The sequence below is a fragment of the Dermacentor andersoni genome, chromosome 5 (genome assembly GCF_023375885.2).
Source record: "Dermacentor andersoni chromosome 5, qqDerAnde1_hic_scaffold, whole genome shotgun sequence".
Taxonomy (NCBI): Eukaryota; Metazoa; Arthropoda; class Arachnida; order Ixodida; family Ixodidae; genus Dermacentor; species Dermacentor andersoni.
In genome coordinates, this window is record NC_092818.1 from 164,948,933 (window position 1) to 164,961,712 (window position 12,780).

Consider the following 12,780-nt stretch of genomic DNA (forward strand, 5'->3'; position numbering starts at 1 on the left):
TAAGCTTGACGTCCTTTTTATTACCATCTTGTACCAGACAGTGGGCCATTATGCATGTGCCTTTTTTATGCACTGTACACGTCGAAAGCGTCTGGTCGACCTCCTTTCTCCTAATCTCTTTCTCCCTCTCGGCAGTTTGCGTGACTGCGGTACTTTCAAGTACATATTCAGAGGCCTGAGTGCTCAAGTATATAGATTAAATAATTGATAGCGAACAGTATCGAGAAAGAAAAAGAGGTGTGAGCAGTGATCGATCTCTACTCACATATTTTTACGCCCAGTAATCGATTTACATGACACGCGCCTGTACTCGATCACTCACGCTAATAGCAGTGGAACAAGGCCCGGAAACCCGGGGCCGTGGCATCCCACCAGAGGCAGTGGCATGATATTTTCGTAGCAAATGACGCATGAAGAAAACATGAACGCGGGCTCCGTCGCAGACCACATGCCCTCGAATGCATACTAGCAAGCCGCCATGGATGAAAGGTTCCGAGAGTTGTCCAACCTATAGGGCAATATCTGGTATCAGTCAAAGGCGAGGACAAAAGCGATAGCCGCCCCTATCGGGGCTTGCGTCAGCTCTCGTGGCTTGTTTCTATGCCGTGCGCAACAACATATTTGTTTGCCAGTGTTGTCTCGGGCGTGCCGTATGGGATTTCCTATGACCGAATCGATAGTGTTCGCTTGAATTTGAAGACATGTAAGGGCACCTCCAAGACCGTCCTGCACTTGTAGTCGTCTTTGCCTGGGAATCGCATCTTGCCCCGCTGCATGTGATCATCCGTGCGAACAAAGAAGACAGTTCTTTGCGAGAACTTTCATTCGTGATGTTTCTTTCGAGTCTAGTTGACTGCGTCATACTAGTGGCTGCAGCGTGTTTCCTGCTATATAGGTAAGCGAGCCGAAACATATCTCGTCGCTTTATACGCTGGTGGGTTATTGCTATATCCATCTTTCTAATATTTTTCTGCGTGATCTCGATTCACTGGTCGAGGTAGCTATAGCGGCAATGACGTTTTGCTGCTCAGCAAGAGGTCCCAGGTTTTATTTTTTACTGCGGCCGCCGCATCTCGTGGACGTTGAAGTGCGAAAACTCCCTAGGTGTTCCATATTAACGCGAAGTCTGTGGTACACAAGCGCGGTTGCATTCCGCCCACATCGGAATGCGGTCGGCAATCGAACCCGCGACTTCGTGCTCGGCAGCAGATCGAGCGCCACTGATTCACCGCGGCGGGTCGTTCTGATTATCCGATTGGCGAACAAGCTTTTCGCGCACGCCAAACCGCGACCGAGCATAATGTGGCCATACTGGCCCGTACAATACAAGTGTACGCAATAATAATTGAGCGTAGTTGCAATATGCCCAAGTCCATTTAGGCACGGTGTGATGAAACTTGCGAGGAAATAAGGCTCGCCTTGTATAGTAAACGAGCGCCGCATGAAATGTATACGGTGAGAACAGATTTAGACCGGGCTGTCGCTTGGCGAGCTAAATAGCAGCTATTTTAGAGACCTTACTCTAGCTAGCCTACGAGAAAGAGAACCGAAGCGCAGAGAATTATCATCTTCAAACAAGACGGCGTAGGTGTTGTGTATAGTTTACTGACAAGGAAATCGCTTTTCATTAGGCACATGACACACATAGTCAATGTCCTGTCGTTGTAATTCTTGTGTGTATCTTTGTTGTTTATGCCGCACACATAAAACGACCGATTAGGGCGACTAAACTGTGTTTGCAGTCAGTGCTGCCGTGCCGCTATTATCACATCCATGTCTGTTTGGTGGTGTTCCATGTCCAGCCATGTCTAACGAGCTCGCGCAAGCTCACACCGCTTATACAATACTTTTCCACTTACTCTTACGGTATTTTCGAGCCTGGCATCATATTCGTGCATGATAATTGCTGTGCTAGCTCAGAGACCTATTGTGGCTTGAACGCTATCAGATCGTATAATAATATCTTGCTTACTTCTGCAGTCTCTCGGCTTAAGCTCTACTGAACAACCGAATATGGTTTTATCCGAATTCTGATGATTGAGCTTTGAAGCATTGAGCACGCATGCCCAAGCCCAATAATCTATTGGGACTATCAGCATTTTGACAGCTGCGTTCAAAGCCCAACTTAACACAGATATATATATATATATATATATATATATATATATATATATATATATATATATATATATATATATATATATATATATATATATATATATCTGTGTCATGTTGGGCTTATATCTGTGTGATATGGTTCCACTTTCGCACTAATCCTTATCTGGTTGTCATATTATTTACCCATGGGGATGTCGTGGGGTCTGGCGGGAGCGCGTATACACGCGACGCGACTGCGCAGAGAACTAATCTGTCCTGCATTCCTAGCGAAAAAAAAAAAAAAAAAACTCAGCTGACTTTGCAGAGACTTTTCATTCTGTCCCCACTCCTGCCAACAAAGGTTAAGTTAAATTAGGTTAGGTTAGGTTGGACGTCGTACTGCGTCCGAATGAGAAATCAGAGAGGTTGAGAGGGTTACCCGTGAGTACCTTCAGAGATTTTCGTGCTTATACTCGCTTCCGCCCGACCGCACGACGTCGTAGTTATACAGTCGGTCAAAAAAGAAAGAAAAATAACAGGTACGACCTGGCATTTTTGAGGCGCTGTGAAACATGGAATCTTTCACGCTCTCGTTCAAAGTTGCCTTGAACAAACTACAGAATGTAGTATGTCTTGCACTCCCCTAGCATGGATTCCACTTCAGTTTCGGACATTGCCTTCTCACCCAAACACACGATGTGGACGCCCCAAAAATGACATGCTTGAGAGAATCGGGCGGCAGGGCGAAACGTAAGGGAAATAATTAAGGCAAAGAATTTTGATTTCGCCGTCATCGCTTGCGGATATCTGATAAAGTTCTTTAATGGCATGGATATTGAAGGTGAGCAGCCAGGCTTGGTACAATCATCATTGGCCTTGCGCAACAATATACGGACATACGATTTGAATGACGAGTGATGAGAGCGCCACGAGAACATTCTCTCACACTATTTGTTCAAAAGCGGTATTTTTTCAAAGAAATAATCTTACCTGAAGGAAAACGAATTGTACACATGTGTTTGTTTTGAGCGCCAATGACGGTCAAGGTGCTATTATCAAGCGCATACGGATTTTCAGATATGCCGCGAGAAACAAGAACTACTGGAAGGATCAAGGCGTTGTTCACGAGAAGTTGTCCGTTGTCTTTGGTCCCATCCTAAGACTGGTCATGAAGGTAGACTTTCTGGCTTGTTTCACTCATCTTAATTTGCTGTTCATGTTACAAAGAAAAGAAAAACGTGAACGAAGGATACTGAATATAGCAAACGTTCAGAAGGTCTAACATTGAGTTCATCTCCATTCTATACAAGAAAGTGGATTACCCGCGACTTCTATTACAGTCAAGTTGTGTTGGTGATACCTTAGTGGAAAGTGCAGAAAAGGTTCGAATTTTCCGAAATACAAATTAAACAATAAATATGAGACTCGCGTCGCAGTTAAGTTGCACGGACTGATTTGAACCAGTTAAGTTGCAAGACTGATTTGAACCAGTTACTGTGCACGTCTTACATTCTGAAGAACATTAAAGACGTGTTTGACCTTCCCAGTTCGGGCACACATGGATTCAACTAAATAGGGCATCTTCATTTCAGCCAGTATGTCTCGGCGATCAAGAAAGGTGCCGGAAGATGGGCCGGGTCTTTGGGTGAGTTTCGTCTTGTACATTCCTTTCAGCCTGTCGACGAACGCTCCTTTATTACAAGTATGCTGGTGCAATCGGTCAGTGCGCATTCTTTTACATTAAGCATGTCCACATGTAAAAATATGAGCAAGCCAACGGTTCGCGTTTCCCGCGCCTCCAGAAAGGAAAACGAAATGCTGGTCACGAGAGCGCACGGCACATGTTCGCCGCGTCTTCTATAAATGGCTGAAGAAAACAGAGGGAGAGGTTTCAGAGAGGAAAACGCGCTGCTCTGAGCTACGCTCCTACGTAATGTCCATCACCGCTTCTGAAGCCCGGTCAATCGGAACAACGCAGTCTTCTGACTTTACGCCATAATCAAGCCAACAACTCGGGAAGGGGAGGATATCGTATCGATCGCAATGTTCGGCGACCATTTTCTCAGAGACAAGCACTCTTCCTTCTTCCTTCATGTTACACCGCGCTTCCCTACGTCATTCGAATTTGACGCCGCAAACGTGCAGACGTAAACACATACAGACACAGAGTGGTCTATTGGTTATATTAGAATATAGGCTCATGAGAATCCACAACACACTTAAATGAGCTTCGCCTATTTATGAATTTCGCAGGATAGGCAACTAAACGATTATCGCCTGTCGGGGCCGAAATTTTATGATCTAAAAGAACCACTAAAACGCACGCTAAAATTCAGAGTTCTCACTTAGCCATCACTTAGTCAACTCGCAACTTCTTCTTTCCAGTCTGAAAAAAAAAGGGGGGTGGGGGGGTGGGAAGAAAGCCCGTAATTTGTTGCCAAGGTGGTTAACACATCAATAGGGTTGCCTTTTATGAATACATGGCCTATATACGATAGCAACATACCAATTTACGGCGTTAATTCTAGAACTTATGATTTTTATTGCGCCGAACCCTTTATTGACTTTCATATTTCTAGAGAAATAAACAAATGTTAAACACTTATCCAACTTTTGTGGCTGGACCCCACCTACTTGATCATGCTAAAAGCATACGCTAAGAGCATGGAAATGGAGGCGAGGACGTACAGCTTTTAGAGTGCCGTAAACACTATGCTAAGAAATAGTCTGATGTGCAAATAAGGAGGGTATACTAATGAGTAAAAATACGCTGTTGGGACCACAACTGACAAAAACTATTCAATAATGTTGCTATAACGTTAAAAAAATGAGAACGTGATAAAAGTTTTGTTGGTGGCCAGTATATTGTTGACTAAAGTATTATGATATAAACGAAATGTAAGGCTTTCGTCAGGTCTGAATGATATTACATGTTGCATTTCTCTTTCCTTTTGAAAGCATGTTTCTTTTCTTGTGCCATACTGTGTTTTGAGTGTTCGTGTTGTTTGACACTATATGGTTAAGCCTTGTAAAAGCGTTAATGTCTTTACAAATGCATACAAATCCTGTTTAAAACACGTTGGCGGGCTAGTTGATTAGAATCAATGATAGAGTGTATAAGCGTGACTGAACGAGAGCGTAGAAAGAAACAGATACACAGAGACAGCGCTTCTCAGAGAAGCTCTGTCTCTGTGATCTGTTTCTTTCTACGTCCTCGTTCAGTCGCGCATACACTCTATCGCGGATACAAATCCTGTTTTTATTGAACTTTACTCAGTCTTGTCCAACATTTATTTATCTCGTAGACATGTAGTAGTATGTTGGGTTTCTGGCCATAGAGGAATCGAAGGCAATGTGCTTGCCTACGAAATCGCCAAATCAGCATCGCAAGGTATTCGTTCTGCTGCTGTCCTTGCCACAGACATGAAACCTTTCCTACGAAGCAAACTGCGAAGCCACTGGCAGCGCTTGTGGAATGCTGAAACGAGCAATTAGCTTCATGTTACTAAGCCGAAGTTAGGCTTCTGGTCCCCAGCTCCGAAAACACGAAGAACAGATGTCCTATTGACTCGACTCAGAATAGGACGCACATTTGGCACTCATAACTTTCTCTTGATCGGTAACAAGACTCCAACCTGTGGTAGATGTTGTGACAGGCTGACCGTCCTCCACGTCTTCCTGGAGTGTCGGGAAGCCAAAAGAGACAGGAAGAAACATTTTCCTCTTGCATACCGCTATTGTGTCCCTCTTCATCTGGCTATGTTTCTTGGTAAAGAACCGCTTTTTAAGACCAAAGCGGTCCTCGCTTTCTTGAATGACGTTGTCCTACAGCAAATCCTCTTTCCAGAGGATGAAGCTATTATAGTCGTTTTGTATAGCACATGCCTCTAAGCCTTTGTGTTTCCAGGGGTCTGGTGAGACAGTAGTGCTCTATCCAATTTTAGCAGCTCACATATTTTGTATATTGCATCATTCTTTCGCAATGCATTTTAATGCTCATAGTACACTTCATTAGTCATTGCCATAATCTTATTACACGCAGATTTTACGCAATTTACAGCAACTATTTTGGGCCTCTTTTACAGCCACGTCACATCAACTTCTCGGAACTTATCAGCCCACTGCGAACTCATTACCAATGGCATAGCGCTCTTTGGCCATGCCTGGCCTTTTGGCCAATGAACATCACATATTCCTTCATTTCACACTTTATGGCACGCTTCTTCGTCTTTCTGTTGTTCTTTGACTTGTGAGATAGTCCCCCTTTCTCTGTGCAAAAGAGTAGCCGGCACAAAATTATCACGCCCACATCTTCTGATTTATTCATGCCAATTCAAAAAAGAGCTCTAGCTAATCGAAATTAGGTTAAAGGGAGAAAATCTTAGTGCTTATACTCTTGGATGGTCGGCTATTCCTCAACGATAAGACTCAATGTTTGTTCACTATATGTGAGCATCTATAACAAGCAAGGCGATAGCCTTATTCAACCGAACCACATACATACATCCCATTGCACTGTTTTGACCATCAAAGAACAGAAATGAGTGGGCACTTTGCTCTGCATCGCAGAATCTACGAAGGAGGCAAGCCTACGCTAATGGTGTCGGACCCAGAGCTTGTGAAGCAGGTTCTCGTTAAGGACTTCCATCTGTTTCCGAATAGAAGGGTAAGAATAGCAATCTTAATTGAGGCATAAGTATGGGGAGAAGTTTGAGTATACATCATGGAGGCGGACAGGTAGTACTGGAGCGGTGACGTCGAAACAATTAAAATGAGGATGGTATGACCATGATTGAGACTTTATATTTATTTATTTATTTATTTTATGCAAAGGGCTCTCAATTGAGAGTATTAAATAAGGGGGTAGGGGGCATAATGAAAAGAACAATATAGTTTTCAGAGAAACAGAAAAAGCGAAATTATAACATGTTACGAAAAAAATGAAGTTAAGGCAGGATAACTAAGTGCACACAATGTCCATTAAAAGTACCAAGTATGAAAGGAAAAAGAATATGCAAGCAGCAAAACCGAGTGCGAGTAATGTCCATACGCACAAACAATAACGACAGAAAACAACCAAAGGACATTGTATACACTGAGCAGATTGGAACGTTGCTGGGTGTTATTCAGTGTGAACACCATCAATTCTGGAAAGGCAAAATTATATTTTTTTGTACGTATTCACAGCAACGACAGTTCGACGATGCCATGCTTAACAACATGATGGTCTTCGCACCCGTGGAGCGTTGGAGGAGAATACGTCCTGCGGCAAGCCCGGCATTTTCGACTGGCAAGCTAAGAAAGGTACCAGCAATAGTATAAGGAAACTTCGGCGAGTTGAAGGAAGTTCATATTTGGGTACGTTTATTTGTCCTCGTCTATATTTAGCGTTGCTGACTGTCAGAAAAGTACCAGCGTCTGCTGTTCGCCCCACGGTGTATACCAGAAGACTCTAACTCAGCTGCCATTTATATTAGAGCACCAACGAGCTAAGAAACGACTCTGCTACTTTTAGTCCCCAACAAATCGACACACGAACACGGCGTTGAGACAATGGTCACGGCCTAGCCCTTTGTTTCAAGTATGGGGTTTGGTTAAACAGGCCCCGCGACACTTTCTTCAAAATGCATTGCTCATGTGATGGTATAGCTTCAGGAATTCCTTCCTCCAAGAATATTTTAGCTGGTTTTTCATGGAATATTGGAAAAAGCAGGAAGAATACCTTCTGTTTTACACTTTCCATTCCAGTTTATCCACGTACGTTTAAAGCTGGCGTGAAATACTCGCGTTTTCTTGCTCATTGGAGCGTATAACCATGATGGGTCATACACTGGCTCAGCAGTCGATTCAGCTTTTCGTTTTTGATCGCTAAACGTCGCTACCTGCTGTCTGCCGGCAGGCATCGGACAGTCGTTGCGACTGAAAGACTCCTCTAGATAGCCTGATCCTCAGAGCTATATTGCTACGTGCGTTAATAACGTATTTTGGGCTGGTCGGTTTGTGGTTGTTGCCACATTTGCGAAAGATCGGAACCAAGATGGGGATTAAGGATGAACGACGACGAGGACGCACTGCCACCAAAAGCATCGGCTTGAAATTCTGGTTTCCCTTTAAAGTAACCTTCTGTAGCGGTTGCCTTATTTTGAGGAGGAAATATAGTCTTTATATGTAAGTGACGAAGGTGGGAAGGTTGGCCTTTTAGAGTCGGCTATACCAAGGCAAGTTTTCTGCTGCGTGTAAGTTGGTAATACGGATATAGTTGGCGATAAAGCAACATGTTCACCACGATCTGGCGGCTCTGAAGGTATACTTACAATATTCGAAGACTGTAGCACAGGGCCCCTTCAGGATGTGAGCATGAAGCAGGTTGCATGTAAAAGAAGGTATGGAATTTAAGGGGCATGACGAAAGATGTTCACGTCCAAAACAGATTTCCCAGTATTAAGACACTGTCTAGGTATATAACATTTTGCTAACGAGAATGACGCGTCAAACACTGAAACCAAATGTCTTTTTTAGACACGTAAGAAATCTGAGTGTATCTTTGTGAATATTACTATCGTCAACCATTACCGCAAAATTTCATGCAGATGAACTCTTTGATTCAAGAATGCGCAAAAGTGACGTGTCGGCACCTGAAGAACGCTGCGGAAAAGGCTGAGGACGTCGATGTTAAGCAGTGAGTACAAGCTCAAATTGTCACAATGAGTTGATTAAAAGGACAATTTTCGACGGAAGGATAAGTCAGCACCGCAGTAAATATACTAGCATACAAACCACGCAAACGGAAATGCTGTCTTCTGCCATGTCTCCTGTGTTGTGTAGTTTATAGATCTCTTCCACGCTACGTCAGACGGCCCCTGCAACCTCGCACAATGACGTTCGCGGCGAACGTGCTACTCTTGTTGTACGAGTGCGCCATGGGCTTTGCGAGGAAGAGAAAAAACATGGGTTTTCCTTAAAGAAATGAAACCTTGTTGTGCCTGTAGTGAACTTCGCCGAAAAAATGCAAGGACATCAGTTGTTAGTTAGGATAAAGGCCCATGTGTGTATGGTGGTGCATGAGCTTGTGGTACAAAGCAGCAAAAGTGGCTTTTACTTACAGCTGACCATGTTATGTGTGAGTAGCGAACTTCGTCTTGGAAAGCAATGACATCAGCTTTAACTTACGAGAACATAATATGTTGTGTGTTTGGGGAACCTGTCATAAAAAGCAACAAATTGGCTTCCACTTACAAAAACTCTCATGATGTGTGCAGTGAACTTCACCCTAGAAAACACCGGCGACTGTTGTTTGCGAGTGGATTTAGTATGTTGTGTGTGGTGGACTGCGGGATAAAAACCGATATCAGCATTTATTAAGGAACTGAACCATGTTGTACACAGACTTCACTTCGTACTGTACCTGGATCAGTGTCTCCGTGAGAAACTACGTCGGATTTTCTCTCTTACAAAAACGTGCCATGTTGTGTTTGTATGTGGATGGCAGGTAAAAAGCTGCCTTTTCTTTTTCTTTCTCAACTGAGCCTATTTGCTCCTATTTGGAAGTTATCAACATGTTTGAAACTTTATGAGATAGAAATACTTATCTTGCGCGATGTAGCGCATGCTCTTAAGCCATTGCATGTCATGTGTAATTTTGGCATTACTATTTACGGCCAAACTTTGAGTGTTAAGTGAACGTTTAGACATCTGGCCATGTGAATTTTCTTGTCATTTTATGAGACTTGAGCATGGTGCGACTGTATAATTTAATGGCTACCACCACGGCCACCTGTCAGCTTTGTATGTTCTATGCTCGCGGACAACTTTCCGTGGCAATGAAGAGAAATACAGAGAGCCAAGCACGCGCAAGTAAGAGCAGTCCTGAATGTAGTTCTATAAAGCGTCATTCACGTTAGTTAGGGTAGGAGACACAAAACATACGCATCTTATTTACTAAAGCGCGAATATTAATTTAATACATACAATAAACTATACTCAGCGCTAAATATGACTATTTTTCTAGCTTTTCTATTCCGACTTTTGACAAATGCAATACCGTCGCAAGTAGAAGATACGCTTTCTGCTCCAAGAAACCGAAAGCGCTGTTAAACTTTGCCAGACAAGTTGGCACAGTAACACAAGCGTAGAAGTTCCGCCCCAGTAGCTTTTCCTTCATTGTCACAAAAGTATGCAAGTAGACTAATCTGCGCCATGCATGAACCTGTTTTAGCTCGCACGTGCTATGCTGGCACGCAGCCGAGACGTGGTAACGTAAACTAGAAACGCTAAAGATGCTAAGGCGGCTTACCTCATTAACTTGCAGGTTCTATGGCCACTACGCTTTGGATGTGATTGCCACATGCGCATTTGGGACGAAGCTAGATTCGCACACAGACACCACCAATGATTTTGTGACCGAGGCTCGAAAGGCGTTCTCTGTGAAAATCACTCCCAAGCTGGTCTTTGAGGGTGCGTTCTTTCTTACGTTTACAGCAGTACCTGAACGAATGGTGTAGTTAACATGCAGCATGTTTTTCACTCCTTGAGGCATTTGTTTCACTTAACGCACTTTCTACATTTACTTTATGCCTTTCTCGTTATTCTACCCGTAGTTCTGCGAAACTTATGGAACCAAGCAGGCACTACCCTATCCTGTTCCACTACGGAGTTCTTTGAAATGAAGTGATTAACAATTTAATAAATAAATTATTTTAGTCTACTTGTTGAAAGAGAGTGATTTCCTAAAGCGCTATGGATAGAACTGTCAAGAAGCAAAACAGTCGCGATAGGTGCTACTAACAACAGAAGCATGTCTGAAAGCTCGCCACACCCGAACAAAGCGTGTGCATTCGAAGACTCGCAGGTGGTCACAGCGATGCAGAGCGCCTGTGCACGTTCTTATGTAGTGCTGTAGAACAAGACACACTTAAAACTCAACACAGCACCACTAGTGTTATGGCACCTGAAGCTTATAGCCAAACCATTAGTCATTGAGAAATACAACCCACGAAATCTGCAGCGAAAGGCTACCAAAACGCACATGTTATTGCCGTAGCTTATACAAATTTGACGCTCCTGTTTCATCTCTTCTTCTAAAAATCGTCATATTTTATACTAAAATGCTGCATTCACAGTTTTAAGTGAACAAGAATATTCAAGTGTGGTCTTATGATTTTTAAGTATATTTTACTGTTAATGCCCACCGCGTCCGTCTCGTTTTGTGACGGTCCAATTCAAAAACGCATTTTGTTCTTACCATTACTGCTCACACTTCTTCTAAACTGGCTGCTTTGTGAGCTCCAACTTAAATGCTTGTGAATGATTGCTCGAGGTTATCAACTCGAGCATGTGAATATGCAAGCCAGTTTTTCAATAACTAATTAAGAAAAAAATATGAGCGATGCGCAAAAATTCATTCACTCAGGTCGAATAAATTTTCGATGGCAGTGCTGCCGTCAAAAACGAAAGGCCAGTAGTTCGGATTCACAATGACAAAAAAAAAATGCTTTTGCAGTGCTGTTTCCGGGTGTGTTGAGAGCGCTAAAGATCAAGATACGGAACGACGATCCTTTTGGCTACTTCAAGAAAGTATGCCAATGAATTATACGGAACAGGCAAGCGCACAGTCAGGTATAGTTATGCTTTTGTTGCTTTTTTTAATTATTATTATTCTTTAAGTTTAACGTATTTCTATTATTCTCGACTGTTTAAGCACCTTTGTGGAAAGTGCTTGATTGCCAGAACGTTTTCAGAGCACCTCCTATGGTGTCATCCTCTGATCACTGCGACAATTTGCTGAGCAACAATTAAGTTATATATCTCTATCTTATCAGTGAACACACTATTCTTCCAGGAGATGCCGGCAATGCAATGGTTGCCAATATTTCAAATTTCACCTGAATAGATCAACCAATCTTGTTTCGAAAACTTGATCTGCCATTATTGCTTCTACATTTCAATGAATGAATGAATGAATGAATGAATGAATGAATGAATGAATGAATGAATGAATGAATGAATGAACGAATAATTCAATCGATAACATTTATTCTCATGAAGATGTATGATGCTCTAGGCAAAGGGCACTCTTCTTAATGGTGGCTGAACTGAATTGTTTCATGTGCTTGAAGAATTTTAACGGTTATTGTCAACAGCACGATAAAAAAGTACAGTTCCGAGTTCTTGTTTTTGCGCCGCAGTCCCACGAAGACTTCCTCCAGCTGATGATGGAGGCGCAAAAAGGTTGCCTCCAACCTTCCATCGAGGGCTCGTCGGAGACGGAGAGCACGCTTTTCGACATCGGCTCGGAAGATATGTCTACTGCAACGTTCGGTGCCAAAGGTTCGTGGGGTGACCATTTATTTCCTTATTGACCATCGTGATACAGATGCACACAAGCGTGGAAGCTCATTGCCTAAGGCTTTGCGCTACTGGGCACGAAGTCGCAGGTTCGGTTCGATGTTTCGCCTGCATACCGATGGGGGCGGAATGAAACACGCTCGTGTGCTGAACTTTGGGCGCAGGTAGAAAAAAGGTAGAAAGGTAGAAAATGGGACATTAACTCCTACTAGCCAATATATACAGTGATAGCAGAAGAAAAGTTGTGTCCTTTTTTACGAAGTGTTATGAAGTATTCTATTCTCTTAAACCGACGTCGTCTTCGTGCAGCTGGAGAAAAGACGCGACCCTTCTCCTTGC

General features: G+C 43.1%; 1 pseudogene; it reads left to right on the plus strand.

The window, feature by feature from the left end:
* The first annotated feature begins 607 nt into the window (after nt 1-607).
* Nucleotides 608-12,780, plus strand: part of LOC126531578 (cytochrome P450 3A24-like) — a 21,564-nt pseudogene continuing 9,391 nt past the window's right edge.